Genomic DNA, 14,300 nt, shown 5'->3' with positions numbered 1-14,300 from the left:
TAAAATTCGTATTAATATTCATCGCGCTCCTATTTCTACACATAGAATGGTGTACACTGGGTTAAGGGAAAAGTTCTCACTTTAATTAAGCAATATTACGATGATGTAAACGATAGTCTTACTGTTAATTGACCCAGTTCTCTAGCTTCAATGACACTCATCTATTGTGTAATGCTTCCCACTCCATCTGCCCTTTTTGTGAAGCAACCGTAAAAAGACTATTTTGGAATAAAACAATCTGTCTTGCGAAAATAAATGTTTAATGACGTGTTTCGTCTTTGTGTGGCATCATAACGGATTGAGAGAAATTCGTAGAACTGCTATGCTGTGGAGTAAGTGTACGTCCAGATCGAGCTAACTGGGGTCTCCGATACAGTCATGACAGTCATGACAGGAGGTGCTGACACTGCCCAGTGAGGTCGATGTGATCGTATGCTTATATCAGAACACAGTAATTATACGAATGCCTCTCAATCCATGATAATCTGATGATGCCTTACGCATCATTAAAGCAATCTTTACGCGACCAAGACTATAAGACTATTTCTCGCTATTACTCGTCACTACTCACTCTGTCACCAAAAACAGAATTATCGGTTGAGAAATAATCAGATATCATACATTACTGCTTTCAAGGATGCGCCGATAAACAACTTTAGGATCATTCGCTCTTTATTTTCTTTTAGTTTAACATGACTAATATTTGCTTATTCTTCATTTGATTAATTTGTAACGTGTTAAACTGCATTTGGGATTAAAATAAACGGAATACATTGTGCTTTGACATTTTACTTTGTCATTTTGAACGAGGGCTGCACTGTATGGAGGCTATCAAGTTCCACCTGAAAACTGAAACGTGGATCGTTACGCTAGGGCGTTCCCGTTCATAATTTTTTATGCTGATTACGTTTCACTTCAATTATTTTGAAATATCATGGAATCTCTGTACTGTTGAAAAACAATGATCGGATGAAACAAATCAGGAAACCCCCGTAACGCGCCATTACGCATCTAATTTTCCGTGCTAATTTTTGCAGAATTTAGAATTTGGAGATTTCAATTTAACTATCGAAGCATTACTGTATGAAATATAAGCACTTTATTGCTCTATTGATACTAAAAGAGTTAACTGCAAAGCAAAATATTTATATCTATTAACTGTATAATAAATAGCCTAGAGTAACCTATCCTAGTGAAGTTAGAAGGCCTCACCTGTAGATACGGGAGATTTTCTGACACACGATTTTTCCCAAAATATGTTTTCCTCTTCCTGAAGAATCTGTGGCTATTATTTACTCCTCGTGTAATGCCAACTATATACATATAGAACTATTATGTTTCTAGGTTGACAAGGTCTGAACTAAAAGCCACGTATTACAGAGCTTCTGAAAAATGTATACTGTACAACTTTTGCAGTATTTATAATATATGAAGATGTGAAGATAGCGGTGAAAAAAAGGTACAGGAAAATCGAGTTTCTTGATAAACGTAAGAAACAATGAGTCTTTATGTATTCACTGAAAAAATATATCATGGTTTGATTGTAAAATGTTTTACTGCGAAGTTAAGGCAAAAAACGAAAAGTAAATAGTAACAAGATCAAAAATAAGTGAAAAATCTGAGACAAGGGCAAATTCAGTGACATTCATATGCTTCAGTGACATTCATATGTAAAAAATGCGACAAAGTTCGTCTCGATTGACTACAAAAGAAAAGAAAGAAAGAAAGAAAGAAAACGCAAACAGAGCATCGACTCAACCTCAAAGAAATATCGGCTACCAGAGACTTAAACAAAGCAACAACCACACTCAGAACTAGCACAGAACTTCGAAATACCAAAGTAAGTGCATCAAATAGTTATAATGACAAATGTGATTCAACAGACAATGTCACTCAGAAACATATGAGTCCAAAAAAAAAAAATTACAAACAGCATAGCCCGTGTTCTGTAAATTTTTCGCGACTTTCGCATAGTAATCGACGACATGTGATTAAAAAGTCAGTCGAACAGTCTGAAGGGTACCAAAAAGAACGAAATGTTTTCATTTTTGTAGTTAATTGTGGACATCCTTTATCAGTAAAGGTGACAGATGTGCGAACGACTGTAAATGTCCAAGCCTTTGACAAGCCAGGAGCAGGAATTGGAGAAGTGAAAAAAAAGGTAAAGTCTTGTGGAGATCATGACTCAGAAGACTGCGTTGTAATATGTGCTGATGCAAATGATGTTGCCAGAGATGTACGTAGTGAACTTGTCACAGTTACAGTCTTCTGAATGGTCTGATGCGGCCGGCTACGAATTCCTCTCCTGTGCCAACCTCTTGGTCTCAGACTACCATGTGCATCAAACGCCCTCAATTATTTTCTGGATGTATTCCAATCTCCATCTTCCTTTATAGTTTTTGCCCTCTGCAACTCTCTCTAGTACCATGAAAGTCATTACCTGATGTCTTAACAGATGTCCTATCAAACTATCCCTTCTCCTTGTCAGTATTTTCCATACTTTCCTTTCCTTGGCAGCTCTGTGGAGAACCTCATCATTCCTTATCTTATCAATGGACCAAATTTTCAACATTCGTCTGTAGCACCGCATCTGAAATGCTTCGACTCCCTTCTTTTCAGGTTTTCTGACAGTCTGCCGTACAATGCTGTGCTCCAAAAGTACTTTCTCAGAAATTTCTTCCTCAATCAAAGGCCAATGTTTGATGCTAGTAGACTTCTCTTGGCCAGGAATGCCCTTTCTAGCAGTGGTAGTCTGCTTTTGATGTCCACCTTGCTTCCTCCGTCATTGGTTAATTTTCTGCCTAGGTAGCAGAATTCCTCAACGTCATCTACTTCGTGATAGACAATCCGTATGCTACGTTTCTCAATGTTCTCATTTCTGCTGCTTCTCATTCCTTTTTGTCTTCCTTCGATTTATTCTCAGTCCATATTCTGTACTCATTGGGCATTCAGCAGATCATGTAATTCTTCCTCACTTTCGATCAGGATAGCGAATGACAATTTATATACTTTCACCTAGAATTTTAATTCCACTCTTGAAACATACTTTTCTTTCCATCATTGCTTCTTCGATGTACAGACTGAACAGAAAGACTACTTCACCGTCTTACACTGTTTTTAATCTCAGCACTTCGTTCTTAATCGTCCACTCTTGTTATTGCCTCTCGGCTCTTGTACATATTGCCTATTACTTGCCTCTCCCTATAGCAAATCCCTATTTTTCTCTGAATTTTGAACATCTTGCATCATCTTACATGGTGGAACGATTTTTCCAAGTCGACAAATCCTATGAAAAGCCGTGATTTTTCATTAGTCTTGCTTTCATTATCATGCGCAACATATGAATTGCCTCTCTGGTGTCTTTATATTTCCTAAAGCAACACTGACTGGCATCTAACACATCCTCAATTTTCTTTTCAATTCTTCTGTATATTCACTGAAGATTAATTATTGAGCTGGTATTGATGATATTCTGGATTATATTATAAATATTACAGCAAGGCACATATGCCCAGCTTTTTTAGACATATGGAAATAATCTTTGTCCATTGGAACTGAAAATACCAAAAGTAATACCCCTTTACAAAAATCGTTGATCGGAAATGAATACGTAACTATAGGCTTCTGTTACTACCGTCAGAGATTTCTAAAATTGCCGAAAAAGCGCTGCTTTCACAACTAAGTACTTTTTCCAACAGCAATAATACTACTTTTGGAGGTCAACATGGCTTCAAACCCTGCAATCAACCGAAAAAGGCACTTTCGACCTGATAAATCGCGTCTTAAATGCAGTAGACAACCACAGAAATATCTTAGTTTTATTCTTGGACCTAACTAAAGCTATTGTGTGACAGATCATTCTGTGTTTCTGAGAGAACTTGAGCGGTATGGTGTGGATGAAATCAGATTAGGAATACCGCACTCACGTAACTGAAATTAAGGACATGACAGGAAATAAACTACAGGTACGCCTTTGAGAGCTATTTGGACAAAGGCAAGGCGTTCAACGGGGCTCTATTCTAGGACCATTTCTTTTCTGTATACATTAATGATTTCAGATTACACATTATGGAGCTAGAACCAGTACTGTTTGCAGAATACACCAGCTTATTGACTGAAGGAAATAAAGAAGTGGATCTTATTGCATCTCCAAAAGATATTATGAAAGAAGTGCCTGAATGGTTTGCCAGAAATAGCCTAGTAGTTAATTCCCAAAAAACAGTACTCATGAATTTCCACGCAGATCAAAATAAAAATGTGTCATAATCAGTAATATGCGTAGATAACCGAAACGTTAATGCTGTGAATGAAATTAAATTTCTTGGGATTCATAAGCAGGGAAATCTTAAATTGGACTCCAAATAACATCGCATCCATAACTAACAAAAAAGACTTACTTAGTAAGAATTATGTGCAACAAAGCTAGTTTAGAAACAGTTAACACCGTATTCTTTGATCGTGCGCATTCAGTACTGAAGTGCCCTATTATTATTTGGAAAATGTACACACGCAAAAAGAGGATTTAGAAGAAAAAAGGCAGTTACAAAAGTAATGAAACAGGCAAGCAGCAGAAAACTGTGTAAACCTTTCTTTAAACATCGAAAGATATTACCTTTACCCTGCATTTATATACTGAACTACTGTAAAATGTAAAATTTGACGGCGGAAATGACGCAATCACTACAATGTTCCGGACTGTTGTGCCGTGGTCGAATGGATTTCACTTTAAAACCCTAAGTTTCGTTCGCATCTACGGAGGACATTTTCAGAGGGGATCGTAGCTTTAGTATATGTTTGGTTCATACCCTGGCTCGCTACTAACTACAGCAAAATTACGCTTCCTCGAGCTACCGCGCAGCAGCGTGACGTCGCATGTTTTGAATACGCCAGCGCAATTGGCCGTTGTTGACTGCCGTCGACAGCGTTTGCTATCATCGCATGGTGGAACACCGCTACACTTATTCTTCAGCAGTGGAATTCAAATGTCATTCAATTTCGCGCCCTCCTCCTTCCTATTGAAATTCCTGGGGTACTCTCTATGGTCTCTCTGTACAGCCTTTCATGGTGTCCACTTGTTGCTGCCAGTACTTGACTACTATTAGAAGGAACTTGGTGGTCTAATTGCGGTAAGGCATGGTCCAGAGCAGCTGATCTGTCAGTCTTCCCTCTTCTACAATTGCCCTTGTGCTCTTCGAGTCGTTTTTTGTCAGTTATTTTTGTAGTACCCACATACACCTCCCCACAGCTAAACGGAATCCTATAAATTCCGTCTTCCTCCAGCGGCTGGCGAGCATCCTTGGCCGATTTTAGGTGATCGTGAATCTTCCTTCCATCTAGGTGTGTAGATTTCCGCGATGTTCCTTTTTTTCACGATTTTTCTATGCAGTCAGTCGCGTCCTTGATGAATGGCAGGAAAACTTTCGATTTCACGTGCACTTGAGCATCGCTATAATTTCTACGCGGTGGTTTTAATGCTCTTTTCATCACAGTGAACGAATAAGCATTCTCGAGCAATGCACGGATGAGATGTTTCAATTCTGCTTCAAGCAACTCTGGTTCGCAGATTTTCTTTGCTCTATCCGCCAACGTTTTTATGATGCCTCGGTTTTGTTGTGGATGGTGGTTCGAAACCCAGTGTAGGTAACGGTTTGTGCGTGGGTTTTCGGTAAACCGTGTGGCGCAAGCTACCATCTTCTTTCTAGAAAACTGGTACATCAATGTTTAATCTTCCACCTGACTCCTGGCCTTTTTGTACATTGAATCTTCGGATTGATACCGCTGAGATCTTTGTAAAAACGATACAGTTCCTCCCTGCCATGACGCCACAGAACAAACGTATCGTCCACGTAACGGAACCAGATATTCGGTTTCTTGTTCGCAGTTTCCAACACCTGGTCCTCGGATTTTTCCATAAAAAAGTTCGCTGTAACCGGGCTTAAGGGGCTCCCCATAGCGACCCCATAGCGACACCATCCATCTGTTCATAGAACTTTTCGTTCCATTTGAAATAAGTGGTTGTCACGCATTATTTAAACAGTTATGCAACATAGGGAGGAAAAATCCGATTCAGCTGTTTCAGCACTTCATTGATTGGAAACTTTGGAAATTTGTGATAATGTCTTATGGGACCAAACTACAGAGGTCATCGGTCCCTACGGTTACACACTACTTAACCTAACTTAAACTAACTTACGCTAAGGACGGACGGAAGACATACCCATGCCCGAGGAAGGACTCGAACCTCCCACGGGGGGGTGGGGGGGGGGGGGGGTGGACATTGATTGGAACCATAGTGAATAGCGACACCATATGCAAAATAACTAATATGTCCTCCATCTGTACAATTTTGTCGTTTAATTGTGCCGAATTCTTGATATACGAATGCGATCGGCCCATATACGGTCGTAATGACGTTCTCAAGAACTTGGCAATCGAAAAGGTGAGCGAACCAACAGCACTCACTATAGACCTTATAGACCTTAGAGGCACATGTTCTTTTTGCACCTTTGCCAATCCATAATGTCTTGGTGCTAGCACAACTGAATTTAACAGAGTTTTCTGAACAAACTGTTTGGTAGAGGACTTCTTTATAAACCGCGTAACAGTTCTAAGACCTTTGTGAACGGGGTCTTTAGTTAGTTTCTTATCTGTTTGCGAATCTAATAAGTCGTTAATCTTACTATAATAGTCAGTCCCACTCAAAATAACGGTTGCAACTCCCTTGTCAGCGGACGGAATGATAACACATTTAGGCGTTTTATGCCATTTCCATCACCTCCCGTTAATTCACTTTTTGGAGGTCTTGCGCGATCTTACAGCTTCCGTATGGACTTCTTCGGCCGTAACCTTGTCCACACTACGAAAGCTTGCTTCTAAACTGGCTTTTATTTCTTCTGAAGGCACAGTTCGCGGGCTAATGGCAAACTTTCCAACCCGGCATTCGACAAAGCTGCGATCCCCTTGAAAATGTCCTCCGTAGATGGGGACGAAACGTCGGGTTTCAAATTGAAATCCGTTAGACCACGGAATAATAGCCCAGACAATTAATAGAGGACATAATTATAATGAGAAACGAAAATGTTTTTCCTCAAAACAAAAGTGCCCATGATGACAGTGTCATGTCAGTCAGTGACACAGAACTGTTAGACACTGTAACACCACATTGTGTCAAAAGGTTGCATATCGTACATGAACAAAACTGTGCAACAATCATCAAGACATATAAAATCTCTTCCTGAACTACGAAGCAAACGTCTGTGACAGTTTAACTAATGCAAAACTGCTACTATTTAATGTCACAGTATCTTATGCTAGGAAAACGTTATTCACACCTTTAACTGAAGAAATCAGTTATAAACGTACACTATTTAAAAAGATTGGGAAGTATGAGCTCTGTAGATCCAATTTGTTACAAAAAAGTTTCGTGGTTGTGAAACGAACCGCTAAAAAGGTTTTTTGTCCAATACCTTGGGCAAGATATATGTACTAAAAGAGATATTTTTATTAACAAATAAGTATGTACTTCCTGCCGCTCAAGTACACTTTAAAACAAAAAAAGAAGAAACCGAATAAAATAAAATAAATGGCACACAAGAGTGAATTATCCGAATGGGACAGAAATCCGTATATGTGATGTACATGAACAGACAAACAAATGATTACAGTTTCACTAAACTAGATGATTGGTCCACCTCTGGCCTTTATGAAAGCAAGTATTGGGCTTGGCGCTCAGTGCTAGAGTTGTTCGATGTCCTCCTATGGTATATCTTGGCAAATTCTGTCCACCTCGTGCCTTAGATCGTTAAAATCTCCATCTGGTTCGAGGACGCTGCACATAATGCTCCAATTCTCAATTGGGTAGGGGACCGGCGACGTTACTGTCTAAAGTAGGGTTTGGCAAGCATGAAGGCAGGCAGTAGAAACTCTCGGCGTGCAAGGGCGGGCAATATCTTCCTCAACTGTAGGCCCAGGATGACTTGCCATGAAGGGAAAAACAAAAGGGCATAGAATATCGGTGACGTCCCACTGTGCCGTCGGGGTGCTGCAGATGACAACCAAATGGGTCCTGCTACAAAAATGAAATGTCACCCCAGATCATCGCTCCTGATCGTCGAGCCGTGTGGCGGGCGGTAGTGAATTTCATAGCCCACCGCTGTCCAGGACCTCTCCTGACACGTCTTTGCTAATCATTCCGGCTTAGTTTCTACATCTACATCTACATGGATACTCTGCAAATCACATTTAAGTTCCTGGCAGACGGTTCATCTAACCACCTTCACAATTCTCTATTATTCCAATCTCGTATAGCACGCAGAAAGAACGACCACCAATATCTTTCCGTAAGAGCTCTGATTTCCCTTATTTTATCTTGGTGATCGTTTCTCCCTATGTAGGTCGGTGTCAACAAAATATTTTCGCATTCGGAGGAGAGGCAGTTGGTGAATGGAATCTCGTGAGAATATTCCGGCCGCGCGGGATTAGCCGAGCGGTCTCAGGCGCTGCAGTCATGGACTGTGCGGCTGGTCCTGGCGGAGGTTCGAGTCCTCCCTCGGGCATGGGTGTGTGTGTTCGTCCTTAGGATAATTTAGGTTAAGTATCATGTAAGCTTAGGGACTGATGACCTCAGCAGTTAAGTTCCATAAGATTTCAGAGACATTTTGAACAGAATATTCCGTCACAAAGAAAAACGCCTTTCTTATAAATGTCCAGCCCAAATCCTGTATCATTTCAGTGACACTCTCTCCCACATTTTGCGACAATACCAAACGTGCTGCCTTTCTTTGAACTTTTCCAGTGTTCTCTGTCGGCCCTATTTGGTAAGGATTCCACACCTCACAGCACTATTCCAAAAAAGAACGGACGAGCGTAGTGTAGCCAGTCTCCTTAATAGATCTGTTACATTTTCTAAGTGTCCTACCAATAAAACGAAGTATTTGGTTAGCCTTTCCCACAACATTTTATACGTGTTCCGTCCAATTTAAGTTGTTCGTAATTGTAATTCCTAGGTATTTAGTTGAATTTATGGCCTTTAGGTTAGACTGATTTATCGTGTAAGCGAAGATTAACGAATTCCGGGACACGTCACTGAAGATAATTTACTCCAGTCACTGAGATTCCAGGCCGAAAACAAACTCTGCCTTGGCCAGCGAAGTCACCGGATCTCTCTTCAACTGAGAACGTTTTGACCAATATGTACATAGCCCTCCAACCAGCTCGTAATTTTGACGATCTAACTCGCCTCTTGGATACAATTTGGCACGATATTCTCCATGACGACTTTCAACAACCATCAGTCAGTGCCAAACCGAATAACTGCATGCATAAGGGCTATAGGTGGAACCACACGTTATTGATGTGCTCAATTTGGGAAGTTCTTTCTCTTGAATAAACTATCCGATTTTTCTGAAATGCAGAAGGGAAATATTTATAGACTTAAAGTTTTCTGTAACCCAGCTTATACGGATAACATTTACCAGACGATTCTTCTCATCCATAAGCACACAAATTAGCAGTTTTTCATTCCACTATCAACCGTGCCGTAACAACGCACCTTTCTCCTAGTAATCTACAAATTGAAATTAATGTAATGAAATGCATCGCTACAGACAGTGGATATAAACAAGACGTAGTAGGTCGTGTCCTTAGTAACGAGACTGTCAAAAAAATCATCAACTCTACAAAGTAACAGATCTGCATACAGTAGAGAGGACAACAATAAATTCATTTTCATCCCGCTTTTAGGTACTGGGTCATGTAGGATTGAACATCTGCTGGTGGATAAATATAAATCCTTGGTAGCTTTTTCGTCTGTTAACAACCTAAATAAATATCTTGTACCTACTACAACAAATGCTGAGTATACGTTCTGTAATTCAGACATTTACAAAACGCTCTACAGCAATTGTCGCAGTTACTATACTGGACAGACTATTAGAATAATCAAGATAAGATATAAAGAACATTTTTTGCGAAAGAAATGTGATAATGTACACAAATCCAACTTTGCATGACATTTGTTTATTGCTGATCATACTCCGAAGGATTTAAAAGATACCGTAATCTTACATAAATAAGTAAAAGGGCGTACATTCAATTTTTGGGAAGAGCTCGAAGTTCAAACACTTAGAGAAAACCGATGACTATATTTTAAAATATCAACTTCAGCTTACTAATAGACATATTCTGGAACACCTTAAGCCTCTACTTCTGGTAGAGTAGCCAAGGTTACCGCTTATAATGGTCTCCAAGCGCTTTTATTTTCATCAAAATGCAGTGTCATTCGAAGTTATTTTACAATGTACACTTCGTCATCACAGTCAAGTTGGCGTTCCACATTTTAGTAATGAACCACCGTGTAGCGTGTAGCAATTGCTCACCCCCCCCCCCCTCCACCCCTTTTCTATTTTTAGTATGTTTTATTCTGTGTATAACATCGTAATTTCTATGCACATATATACTGCTCAGCGAGGTTTCGTTTGTTTAGAACTTGACGTATTTTATAAAACCCTATTTCTAGTGTATTTGTTCATACAGCATGTCTTAGCAGCAAATTCGCTTAGCATGATGCTTCAGCAAACAGTGCTTCTCGTTCATTTTGCACATATTTTAAAGATTTGCTATGTTTACCTGAGTCTGCGGGGTCTTTAAACACCAAATGACCATAGAGGCACTCTTTTTTACCCCCTCCCCTCTCCCTCTTTTACAGGTTTTAGTTAATATGATAATTTTTGTAATGAACATTTACTTGGAAATCATACACGCAGCTCATTGCAGCTACGCGCATACAGGACCAGCAGGAGGGCAACGTGCCAAATGGCTCTTAAGGCTACTCGTCCAGTCGGCACAAGTCACAAACTCTGTACGTGGCATACTTGCGCTCGTTAGGATCCGATACTCCTTTTATTTTTAAATATCATATATGTACAAATCTTTCAAAAACACGCTACACGTTGTTTGATCCACTGTCAAATATGCAGTATTTTAAAAAGTTGTGACACAAAGCTCTATAGCAGATAGATACTAATTTGATGTGTATTGAATGGCGGTCGGGTGGATGACACGCACATGTACACGAGAGAGTCAACGACTCCTACATCGAATATAGATCATATGTGTTACTAGGTGATTATGCTTCGCTAAAATTATCTGTAAACGATTCCTGCAGCCTTGCTTACTGTAAGTCTACTATCTGTGCTCCACACACGGTGTCGTAATATTTGTTGATAGGTACAATACATTCTGAATAAGACGGTTTTAAAACTGTCGAAGCCATGGCGAATATGTAACAAACTTGTATTTAGCAACTGATTGGTTATTGTTTCCAATTCTTTGAAGCTCTTTTCTGAAACTGTAATCATTGCTTGTCTGTACATGGAAACCACATCTACCGATTTCCGTCTCATTCCGATAATTCATTCGTGACGCATTTTTCTGCTGCCAGCTTTAACTGTCGTACACATAAGATAGTAATGGAAATGGTTCATTTAAGGAAATGTATCTGGCACTTGCTATACCACTTCTTCAGGTTGGTTCTCACCATGAATCAGCCTAACATAAACACCACGAGACTACTACGTAAACGTGTGTCCAACTTAGCGTCAGTATTTTGTTATTACCGAGGTTTTGTTTGCAGCACTCTTGTTTCGACGCTCCTGTCCTACCTTGATTCCTACGTAGAAGAATTCGTTCAGTACTTTCAGCACTGAACCGAAAAATTTCATAAACGTAACTGTTCCATTTTCTTCTAATTTTAATCATTGTCGGCTTGTTTTGTTTATCCTTAACCCACATTTAGTTCTGAGTGGAAGACCACTTTCTTGCAACACTTCCTACACAACTTGCCCACTCTGGGAGAGAAGAAAAATTTTTGGATATTTTTCTCTTGCTCTTTATTTCTCTTTTGATATTTCACTTCCCTAATTGTTCTCTCAGATGAAAGTAAAACAACAACGACTATACGTTTCAGTCTTATCTTACAGTATTCTTTGCTCAGACTTGTACATTTGCTCTCCCTTTTAATAAATCCACTTTTCATATATTTTGTAGATTCTTTATTTCAAATACGTAACCAAAGTGCTCCTTATTCTATCTTACAATGATCTATCTACCTCACAACAAAGTATAACATTACTTACGGCAAATATCACTTACAATATAGCACAAGGAACACTCATAGCTTGGTAGTATTTGTCAAGCTATTGTGTGGGAGCCTCAGTAAGCACGTTACTTTCCATCACAAATATTTCAATCATTTCTCAACAAATCATATAGTGGCAGTGCCCGTTTCGCTTGTCCAGTCATTATCAACAGCCCATAAATAATGCTTCGCTCCTATTAGTAAGTTCACAATGAAATTTTTGATTCTACCACGTTTCAACGCAACCATGGGTCAAGTGTTATTGATGGGTTGTTTTTAATTACCAGATTGACAAAAAATGATGTGAACGTTGACTGATACCTATTCAATAATAAAAACACATAATAATTCGTCAAAACCTGTTTCAAAATTTCGACAATCGGCCTTCAGTATAGAATCAACGAAGAATTTTCTGTTACCCAAACGTTGCTCAACTTTATGTCTTAAAGGTACAACGGGAGTGATTATTTTATGTTTTATGTTATAGCTAAACGACACGACCATGCAGCCTGTTTTTATTGCAGTCCGAATTAGAATCACAACTAAGACTGACTATGATAACGTGAATAAAACTCTCCGACCGATGTGTTAGTTCATAAAGGTATGCTGAAGATAGAATATTCTGTAAAAGCTAGAGCATTGATATTCTGTAAAAGCTAGAGCATTGGTGGAAGGTTTCAGGCAGGAATGAGCCGCGCGGGGTATCCGCGCCGTGTAGGGTGCCTTGTCACGGTCCGTTCGAGTCCTACCTCGTGCATGGGTGTGTGTGCTGTTCATAGCGTAAGTTATATTAAGTTAGTTTAAGTAGTGTGTAGGCTTAGGGACCGATGACGTCAGCAGTTTGGTCCCATAAGACCATACCATAAATTTCCAAAATTTCCAGTCAGGAATGAAACTAAGTAATCTGTGAATCGCTTACCTGGTAAGAGTAACATCGGCGAAAGATATTGTTCCTATTCCCAGTTACGGTATGTGTTTGAGTTTCAATCTGTCATAAGCTTAGTATATTATGAAGCCGGAAAAGGAACACACAGCATCTGAAGAAAAGTCTTATTAGTGAACTAATGTACCAGGGCGTGCTGAAAAGTAATGCCTCCGAATAATTTATGTGAGAACTCTTAAATCTTTTCAAGTGATGCAAACATAATTACCACTCTTCATCTTCATTCTTCATGTGTATGTATTGTGCACCTTCTGCCGACAGACGGCTCCGAATTGCAGTATGTAACATGGCCATGTGTAACGTAACTACATCGGTGCGTGGGAAACACCATGCTGTAATCTAGTTTCGGAATCGAGGAGTCCGTCCACATATGGAGCATCGTCTCCCTCAGCATGTCAATGCCAGACCACACACCAGCGTTGCGACATCTGCAACAATCCGACGCCTTAGGTTGACTGTAGTCAGCCATCAGTCCCGACTTGATCCCACCTGGTTCCCATCTGTTTCAGAATCTTAAAGGACACCTTCGAGGAGTCGAATTTGATAGTGAGAAAGTATTGCTTGCAGAGGTAAGGCTGTGGCTTCGTCAAGAAAGTCAAACATTATATAGTGACAGTACCAACAAGCTGGTATATCGTTGGTGTTGAGAAATGAGTATGAAGACATGAAGAATAAAGATGTAGAATGTTAACGTAGTTCTTTTTATTTAAAATCTTTAGCTGTTTTGTCATAATATGATAGGACACATTATTTTTCAGTACGTCCTCGCGTTACGTGGTTGAGAAATGTATTCGAATGTCGCAAATAATTCTCATTTACTGATCCGTCTCAGTTGCAGAGGTTTTAATTTAATTGCCTGTTTCGATCGCTGAGGATCATCTTTATACCAAAGTAGATCCATGTATGTGATTCTAATGAGACATTACGGGTTGCTGACGCAGAGTACTGTGTTTTCTGATGCCTGGTTCTGAGCAGAAAAGAGGGGTTGCTGGCTCAACTACTTAGATCTGAAGATGATCCTAATTAATCTAAACACATAATATAATTGAAAATGTTCCACTGAGGCGGAATAATAAATGAGAATTATCTTAAATATCACTACAGTTGCTGAGAGTCTCAGTACGACTATGTCGGCTATAGAGGTATTCATATTTCATTTTATTTCTTTAGTTATTTAACCTGATCTGATTAGGGCCATCAGGCTTTCTGTTACATAGGTCC

This window comes from Schistocerca serialis, chromosome 4 (assembly GCF_023864345.2).
Source record: "Schistocerca serialis cubense isolate TAMUIC-IGC-003099 chromosome 4, iqSchSeri2.2, whole genome shotgun sequence".
In the NCBI taxonomy this organism is placed as follows: Eukaryota; Metazoa; Arthropoda; class Insecta; order Orthoptera; family Acrididae; genus Schistocerca; species Schistocerca serialis.
The sequence above is the reverse complement of the archived record's forward strand: the minus strand, read 5'-3'. Positions refer to the sequence as shown.